The sequence below is a fragment of the Lactuca virosa genome, chromosome 8 (genome assembly GCF_052849685.1).
Source record: "Lactuca virosa cultivar CGN04683 chromosome 8, Lactuca_virosa_CGN04683_v6, whole genome shotgun sequence".
NCBI classification, from domain to species: domain Eukaryota; kingdom Viridiplantae; phylum Streptophyta; class Magnoliopsida; order Asterales; family Asteraceae; genus Lactuca; species Lactuca virosa.
The window spans coordinates 246269837-246280339 of NC_136433.1; positions in this window are offsets into that span (position 1 = coordinate 246269837).

Genomic DNA, 10503 nt, shown 5'->3' on the forward strand with positions numbered 1-10503 from the left:
GTACCAAGTCTATACACAATATAAAGTTAATTGATGGCAAGGCTATGGCCAAAAAAATCAATAACAATTCTTTTTGGCGCTTGTGTACCAAGTCTATACACAATATAAAGTTAATTGAGGGCAAGGCTATGGCCGAAAAAATCAATAACAATTCCTTTTGGTGCTTGTGTACCAAGTCTATACACAATATAAAGTTAATTGATGGCAAGGCTATGGCCAAAAAAATCAATAACAATTCTTTTCGGTGCTTGTGTACCAAGTCTATACACAATATAAAGTAAATTGATGGCAAGGCTATGGCCAAAAAAATCAATAACAATTCTTTTTGGTGCTTGTGTACCAAGTCTATACAAAATATAAAGTAAATTGATGGCAAGGCTATGGTCAAAAAAATCAATAACAAATCTTTTTGGTGCTTGTGTACCAAGTCTATACACAATATAAAGTTGATTGATGGCAAGGCTATGGCCAAAAAAATCAACAACAATTCTTTTTGGTGCTTGTGTACCAAGTCTATACACAATATAAAGTTAATTGATGGCTTGGCTATGGCCAAAAAAATCAATAACAATTCTTTTTGGTGCTTGTGTACCAAGTCTATACACAATATAAAGTTAATTGATGGCAAGGCTATGGCCAAAAAAATCAATAACAATTCTTTTTGGTGCTTGTGTACCAAGTCTATACACAATATAAAGTTAATTGATGGCAAGGCTATGGCCAAAAAAATCAATAACAATTCTTTTTGGTGCTTGTGTACCAAGTCTATACACAATATAAAGTTAATTGGGGGCAAGGCTATGGCCGAAAAAATCAATAACAATTCCTTTTGGTGCTTGTGTACCAAGTCTATACACAATATAAAGTTAATTGATGGCAAGGCTATGGCCAAAAACATCAATAACAATTCTTTTTGGTGCTTGTGTACCAAGTCTATATACAATATAAAGTTGATTGATGTCAAGGCTATGGCCAAAAAAATCAATAACAATTCTTTTTGGTGCTTGTGTACCAAGTCTATACACAATATAAAGTGAATTGATGGCAAGGCTATGGCCAAAAAAATCAATAACAATTCTTTTTGGTGTTTGTGTACCAAGTCTATACACAATATAAAGTTAATTGATGGCAAGGCTATGGCCAAAAAAATCAACAACAATTCTTTTTGGTGCTTGTGTACCAAGTCTATACACAATATAAAGTTAATTGATGGCAAGGCTATGGCCAAAAAAATCAATAACAATTCTTTTTGGTGCTTGTGTACCAAGTCTATACACAATATAAAGTTAATTGATGGCAAGGCTATGGCCAAAAAAATCAATAACAATTCTTTTTGGTGCTTGTGTACCAAGTCTATACACAATATAAAGTTAATTGAGGGCAAGGCTATGGCCGAAAAAATCAATAACAATTCCTTTTGGTGCTTGTGTACCAAGTCTATACACAATATAAAGTTAATTGATGGCAAGGCTATGGCCAAAAAAATCAATAACAATTCTTTTCGGTGCTTGTGTACCAAGTCTATACACAATATAAAGTTAATTGATGGCAAGGCTATGGCCAAAAAAATCAATAACAATTCTTTTTGGTGCTTGTGTACCAAGTCTATACAAAATATAAAGTAAATTGATGGCAAGGCTATGGTCAAAAAAATCAATAACAATTCTTTTTGGTGCTTGTGTACCAAGTCTATACACAATATAAAGTTAATTGATGGCAAGGCTATGGCCAAAAAAATCAATAACAATTCTTTTTGGTGCTTGTGTATCAAGTCTATACACAATATAAAGTTAATTGATGGCAAGGCTATGGCCAAAAAAATCAATAACAATTCTTTTTGGTGCTTGTGTACCAAGTCTATACACAATATAAAGTTAATTGATGGCAAGGCTATGGCCAAAAAAATCAATAACAATTCTTTTTGGTGCATGTGTACCAAGTCTATACACAATATAAAGTTAATTGATGGCAAGGCTATGGCCAAAAAAATCAATAACAATTCTTTTTGGTGCTTCTGTACCAAGTCTATACACAATATAAAGTTAATTGATGGCAAGGCTATGGCCAAAAAAATCAATAACAATTCTTTTAGGTGCTTGTGTACCAAGTCTATACACAATATAAAGTTAATTGATGGCAAGGCTATGGCCAAAAAAATCAATAACAATTCTTTTTGGTGCTTGTGTACCAAGTCTATACACAATATAAAGTTAATTGATGGCAAGGCTATGGCCAAGAAAATCAATAACAATTCTTTTTTGGTGCTTGTGTACCAAGTCTATACACAATATAAAGTTAATTGATGGCAAGACTATGGCCCAAAAAATCAATAACAATTCTTTTTGGTGCTTGTGTACCAAGTCTATACACAATATAAAGTTAATTGATGGCAAGGCTATGGCCAAAAAAATCAATAACAATTCTTTTTTGTGCTTGTGTACCAAGTCTATACACAATATAAAGTTGATTGATGGCAAGGCTATGGCCAAAAAAATCAATAACAATTCTTTTTTGTGCTTGTGTACCAAGTCTATACACAATATAAAGTTGATTGATGGCAAGGCTATGGCCAAAAAAATCAATAACAATTCTTTTTGGTGCTTCTGTACCAAGTCTATACACAATATAAAGTTGATTGATGGCAACGCTATGGGCAAAAAAAATCAATAACAATTCTTTTTGGTGCTTGTGTACCAAGTCTATACACAATATAAAGTTAATTGATGGCAAGGCTATCGCCGAAAAAATCAATAACAATTCTTTTTGGTGCTTGTGTACCAAGTCTATACACAATATAAAGTTAATTGATGGCAAGGCTATGGCCAAAAAAATCAATAACAATTCTTTTTGGTGCTTGTGTACCAAGTCTATACACAATATAAAGTTAATTGATGGCAAGGCTATGGCCAAAAAAATCAATAACAATTCTGTTTGGTGCTTGTGTACCAAGTCTATACACAATATAAAGTTAATTGATGGCAAGGCTATGGCCAAAAAAATCAATAACAATTCTCTTTGGTGCTTGTGTACCAAGTCTATACACAATATAAATTTAATTGATGGCAAGACTATGGCCAAAAAAATCAATAACAATTCTTTTTGGTGCTTGTGTAGCAAGTCTATACACAATATAAAGTTAATTGATGGCAAGGCAATGGCCAAAAAAATCAATAACAATTCTTTTTGGTGCTTGTGCACCAAGTCTATACACAATATAAAGTTGATTGATGGCAAGGCTATGGCCAAAAAAATCAATAACAATTCATTTTGGTGCTTGTGTACCAAGTCTATACACAATATAAAGTTGATTGATGGCAAGGCTATGGCCAAAAAAATCAATAACAATTCTTTTTGGTGCTTGTGTACCAAGTCTATACACAATATAAAGTTAATTGATGGCAAGGCTATGGCCCAAAAAATCAATAACAATTCTTTTTGGTGCTTGTGTACCAAGTCTATACACAATATAAAGTTAATTGATGGCAAGGCTATGGCCAAAAAAATCAATAACAATTCTTTGTGGTGCTTGTGTACCAAGTCTATACACAATATAAAGTTAAGTGATGGCAAGGCTATGGCCAAAAAAATCAATACCAATTCTTTTTGGTGCTTGTTTACCAAGTCTATACACAATATAAAGTTAATTGATGGCAAGGCTATGGCCAAAAAAAATCAATAACAATTCTTTTTGGTGCTTGTGTACCAAGTCTATACACAATATAAAGTGAATTGATGGCTGGGCTATGGCCAAAAAAATCAATAACAATTCTTTTTGGTGCTTGTGTACCAAGTCTATACACAATATAAAGTTAATTGATGGCAAGGCTATGGCCAAAAAAATCAATAACAATTCTTTTTGGTGCTTGTGTACCAAGTCTATACACAATATAAAGTTAATTGATGGCAAGGCTATGGCCAAAAAAATCAATAACAATTCTTTTTGGTGCTTGTGTACCAAGTCTATACACAATATAAAGTTAATTGAGGGCAAGGCTATGGCCGAAAAAATCAATAACAATTCCTTTTGGTGCTTGTGTACCAAGTCTATACACAATATAAAGTTAATTGATGGCAAGGCTATGGCCAAAAAAATCAATAACAATTCTTTTCGGTGCTTGTGTACCAAGTCTATACACAATATAAAGTAAATTGATGGCAAGGCTATGGCCAAAAAAATCAATAACAATTCTTTTTGGTGCTTGTGTACCAAGTCTATACAAAATATAAAGTAAATTGATGGCAAGGCTATGGTCAAAAAAATCAATAACAAATCTTTTTGGTGCTTGTGTACCAAGTCTATACACAATATAAAGTTGATTGATGGCAAGGCTATGGCCAAAAAAATCAACAACAATTCTTTTTGGTGCTTGTGTACCAAGTCTATACACAATATAAAGTTAATTGATGGCTTGGCTATGGCCAAAAAAATCAATAACAATTCTTTTTGGTGCTTGTGTACCAAGTCTATACACAATATAAAGTTAATTGATGGCAAGGCTATGGCCAAAAAAATCAATAACAATTCTTTTTGGTGCTTGTGTACCAAGTCTATACACAATATAAAGTTAATTGATGGCAAGGCTATGGCCAAAAAAATCAATAACAATTCTTTTTGGTGCTTGTGTACCAAGTCTATACACAATATAAAGTTAATTGGGGGCAAGGCTATGGCCGAAAAAATCAATAACAATTCCTTTTGGTGCTTGTGTACCAAGTCTATACACAATATAAAGTTAATTGATGGCAAGGCTATGGCCAAAAACATCAATAACAATTCTTTTTGGTGCTTGTGTACCAAGTCTATATACAATATAAAGTTGATTGATGTCAAGGCTATGGCCAAAAAAATCAATAACAATTCTTTTTGGTGCTTGTGTACCAAGTCTATACACAATATAAAGTGAATTGATGGCAAGGCTATGGCCAAAAAAATCAATAACAATTCTTTTTGGTGCTTGTGTACCAAGTCTATACACAATATAAAGTTAATTGATGGCAAGGCTATGGCCAAAAAAATCAACAACAATTCTTTTTGGTGCTTGTGTACCAAGTCTATACACAATATAAAGTTAATTGATGGCAAGGCTATGGCCAAAAAAATCAATAACAATTCTTTTTGGTGCTTGTGTACCAAGTCTATACACAATATAAAGTTAATTGATGGCAAGGCTATGGCCAAAAAAATCAATAACAATTCTTTTTGGTGCTTGTGTACCAAGTCTATACACAATATAAAGTTAATTGAGGGCAAGGCTATGGCCGAAAAAATCAATAACAATTCCTTTTGGTGCTTGTGTACCAAGTCTATACACAATATAAAGTTAATTGATGGCAAGGCTATGGCCAAAAAAATCAATAACAATTCTTTTCGGTGCTTGTGTACCAAGTCTATACACAATATAAAGTTAATTGATGGCAAGGCTATGGCCAAAAAAATCAATAACAATTCTTTTTGGTGCTTGTGTACCAAGTCTATACAAAATATAAAGTAAATTGATGGCAAGGCTATGGTCAAAAAAATCAATAACAATTCTTTTTGGTGCTTGTGTACCAAGTCTATACACAATATAAAGTTAATTGATGGCAAGGCTATGGCCAAAAAAATCAATAACAATTCTTTTTGGTGCTTGTGTATCAAGTCTATACACAATATAAAGTTAATTGATGGCAAGGCTATGGCCAAAAAAATCAATAACAATTCTTTTTGGTGCTTGTGTACCAAGTCTATACACAATATAAAGTTAATTGATTGCAAGGCTATGGCCAAAAAAATCAATAACAATTCTTTTTGGTGCATGTGTACCAAGTCTATACACAATATAAAGTTAATTGATGGCATGGCTATGGCCAAAAAAATCAATAACAATTCTTTTTGGTGCTTCTGTACCAAGTCTATACACAATATAAAGTTAATTGATGGCAAGGCTATGGCCAAAAAAATCAATAACAATTCTTTTAGGTGCTTGTGTACCAAGTCTATACACAATATAAAGTTAATTGATGGCAAGGCTATGGCCAAAAAAATCAATAACAATTCTTTTTGGTGCTTGTGTACCAAGTCTATACACAATATAAAGTTAATTGATGGCAAGGCTATGGCCAAGAAAATCAATAACAATTCTTTTTTGGTGCTTGTGTACCAAGTCTATACACAATATAAAGTTAATTGATGGCAAGGCTATGGCCCAAAAAATCAATAACAATTCTTTTTGGTGCTTGTGTACCAAGTCTATACACAATATAAAGTTAATTGATGGCAAGGCTATGGCCAAAAAAATCAATAACAATTCTTTTTTGTGCTTGTGTACCAAGTCTATACACAATATAAAGTTGATTGATGGCAAGGCTATGGCCAAAAAAATCAATAACAATTCTTTTTTGTGCTTGTGTACCAAGTCTATACACAATATAAAGTTGATTGATGGCAAGGCTATGGCCAAAAAAATCAATAACAATTCTTTTTGGTGCTTCTGTACCAAGTCTATACACAATATAAAGTTGATTGATGGCAACGCTATGGGCAAAAAAAATCAATAACAATTCTTTTTGGTGCTTGTGTACCAAGTCTATACACAATATAAAGTTAATTGATGGCAAGGCTATCGCCGAAAAAATCAATAACAATTCTTTTTGGTGCTTGTGTACCAAGTCTATACATAATATAAAGTTAATTGATGGCAAGGCTATGGCCAAAAAAATCAATAACAATTCTTTTTGGTGCTTGTGTACCAAGTCTATACACAATATAAAGTTAATTGATGGCAAGGCTATGGCCAAAAAAATCAATAACAATTCTGTTTGGTGCTTGTGTACCAAGTCTATACACAATATAAAGTTAATTGATGGCAAGGCTATGGCCAAAAAAATCAATAACAATTCTTTTTGGTGCTTGTGTACCAAGTCTATACACAATATAAATTTAATTGATGGCAAGACTATGGCCAAAAAAATCAATAACAATTCTTTTTGGTGCTTGTGTAGCAAGTCTATACACAATATAAAGTTAATTGATGGCAAGGGAATGGCCAAAAAAATCAATAACAATTCTTTTTGGTGCTTGTGCACCAAGTCTATACACAATATAAAGTTGATTGATGGCAAGGCTATGGCCAAAAAAATCAATAACAATTCATTTTGGTGCTTGTGTACCAAGTCTATACACAATATAAAGTTGATTGATGGCAAGGCTATGGCCAAAAAAATCAATAACAATTCTTTTTGGTGCTTGTGTACCAAGTCTATACACAATATAAAGTTAATTGATGGCAAGGCTATGGCCAAAAAAATCAATAACAATTCTTTTTGGTGCTTGTGTACCAAGTCTATATACAATATAAAGTTAATTGATGGCAAGACTATGGCCAAAAAAATCAATAACAATTCTTTTAGGTGCTTGTGTACCAAGTCTATACACAATATAAAGTTAATTGATGGCAAGGCTATGGCCAAAAAAATCAATAACAATTCTTTTTGGTGCTTGTGTACCAAGTCTATACACAATATAAAGTTAATTGATGGCAAGGCTATGGCCAAGAAAATCAATAACAATTCTTTTTGGTGCTTGTGTACCAAGTCTATACACAATATAAAGTTAATTGATGGCAAGGCTATGGCCATAAAAATCAATAACAATTCTTTTTGGTGCTTGTGTACCAAGTCTATACACAATATAAAGTTAATTGATGGCAAGGCTATGGCCAAAAAAATCAATAACAATTCTTTTTGGTGCTTGTGTACCAAGTCTATACACAATATGAAGTTAATTGATGGCAAGGCTATGGCCAAAAAATCAATAACAATTCTTTTTTATGCTTGTGTACCAAGTCTATACACAATATAAAGTTAATTGATGGCAAGGCTATGGCCAAAAAAATCAATAACAATTCTTTTTGGTGCTTGTGTACCAAGTCTATACACAATATAAAGTTAATTGATGGCAAGGCTATGGCCAAAAAAATCAATAACAATTGTTTTTGGTGCTTGTGTACCAAGTCTATATACAATATAAAGTTAATTGGTGGCAAGGCTATGGCCAAAAAAATCAATAACAATTCTTTTTGGTGCTTGTGTACCAAGTCTATACACAATATAAAGTTAATTGATGGCAAGGCTATGGGCAAAAAAATCAATAACAATTCTTTTTGGTGCTTGTGTACCAAGTCTATACACAATATAAAGTTAATTGATGGCAAGGCTATGGCCAAAAAAATCAATAACAATTCTTTTTGGTGCTTGTGTACCAAGTCTATACACAATATAAAGTTAATTGATGGCAAGGCTATGGCCAAAAAAATCAATAACAATTCTTTTAGGTGCTTGTGTACAAAGTCTATACACAATATAAAGTGAATTGATGGCAAGGCTATGGCCAAAAAAATCAATAACAATTCTTTTTGGTGCTTGAGTACCAAGTCTATACACAATATAAAGTTAATTGATGGCAAGGCTATGGCCAAAAAAATCAATAACAATTCTTTTTGGTGCTTGTGTACCAAGTCTATATACAATATAAAGTTAATTGATGGCAAGACTATGGCCAAAAAAATAAATAACAATTCTTTTTGGTGCTTGTGTACCAAGTCTATACACAATATAAAGTTAATTGATGGCAAGGCTATGGCCATAAAAATCAATAACAATTCTTTTTGGTGCTTGTGTACCAAGTCTATACACAATATAAAGTTAATTGATGGCAAGGCTATGGCCAAAAAAATCAATAACAATTCTTTTTGGTGCTTGTGTACCAAGTCTATACACAATATGAAGTGAATTGATGGCAAGGCTATGGCCAAAAAATCAATAACAATTCTTTTTTATGCTTGTGTACCAAGTCTATACACAATATAAAGTTAATTGATGGCAAGGCTATGGCCAAAAAAATCAATAACAATTCTTTTTGGTGCTTGTGTACCAAGTCTATACACAATATAAATTTAATTGATGGCAAGACTATGGCCAAAAAAATCAATAACAATTCTTTTTGGTGCTTGTGTAGCAAGTCTATACACAATATAAAGTTAATTGATGGCAAGGCAATGGCCAAAAAAATCAATAACAATTCTTTTTGGAGCTTGTGCACCAAGTCTATACACAATATAAAGTTGATTGATGGCAAGGCTATGGCCAAAAAAATCAATAACAATTCATTTTGGTGCTTGTGTACCAAGTCTATACACAATATAAAGTTGATTGATGGCAAGGCTATGGCCAAAAAAATCAATAACAATTCTTTTTGGTGCTTGTGTACCAAGTCTATACACAATATAAAGTTAATTGATGGCAAGGCTATGGCCAAAAAAATCAATAACAATTCTTTTTGGTGCTTGTGTACCAAGTCTATATACAATATAAAGTTAATTGATGGCAAGACTATGGCCAAAAAAATCAATAACAATTCTTTTAGGTGCTTGTGTACCAAGTCTATACACAATATAAAGTTAATTGATGGCAAGGCTATGGCCAAAAAAATCAATAACAATTCTTTTTGGTGCTTGTGTACCAAGTCTATACACAATATAAAGTTAATTGATGGCAAGGCTATGGCCAAGAAAATCAATAACAATTCTTTTTGGTGCTTGTGTACCAAGTCTATACACAATATAAAGTTAATTGATGGCAAGGCTATGGCCATAAAAATCAATAACAATTCTTTTTGGTGCTTGTGTACCAAGTCTATACACAATATAAAGTTAATTGATGGCAAGGCTATGGCCAAAAAAATCAATAACAATTCTTTTTGGTGCTTGTGTACCAAGTCTATACACAATATGAAGTTAATTGATGGCAAGGCTATGGCCAAAAAATCAATAACAATTCTTTTTTATGCTTGTGTACCAAGTCTATACACAATATAAAGTTAATTGATGGCAAGGCTATGGCCAAAAAAATCAATAACAATTCTTTTTGGTGCTTGTGTACCAAGTCTATACACAATATAAAGTTAATTGATGGCAAGGCTATGGCCAAAAAAATCAATAACAATTGTTTTTGGTGCTTGTGTACCAAGTCTATATACAATATAAAGTTAATTGATGGCAAGGCTATGGCCAAAAAAATCAATAACAATTCTTTTTGGTGCTTGTGTACCAAGTCTATACACAATATAAAGTTAATTGATGGCAAGGCTATGGGCAAAAAAATCAATAACAATTCTTTTTGGTGCTTGTGTACCAAGTCTATACACAATATAAAGTTAATTGATGGCAAGGCTATGGCCAAAAAAATCAATAACAATTCTTTTTGGTGCTTGTGTACCAAGTCTATACACAATATAAAGTTAATTGATGGCAAGGCTATGGCCAAAAAAATCAATAACAATTCTTTTAGGTGCTTGTGTACAAAGTCTATACACAATATAAAGTGAATTGATGGCAAGGCTATGGCCAAAAAAATCAATAACAATTCTTTTTGGTGCTTGTGTACCAAGTCTATACACAATATAAAGTTAATTGATGGCAAGGCTATGGCCAAAAAAATCAATAACAATTCTTTTTGGTTCTTGTG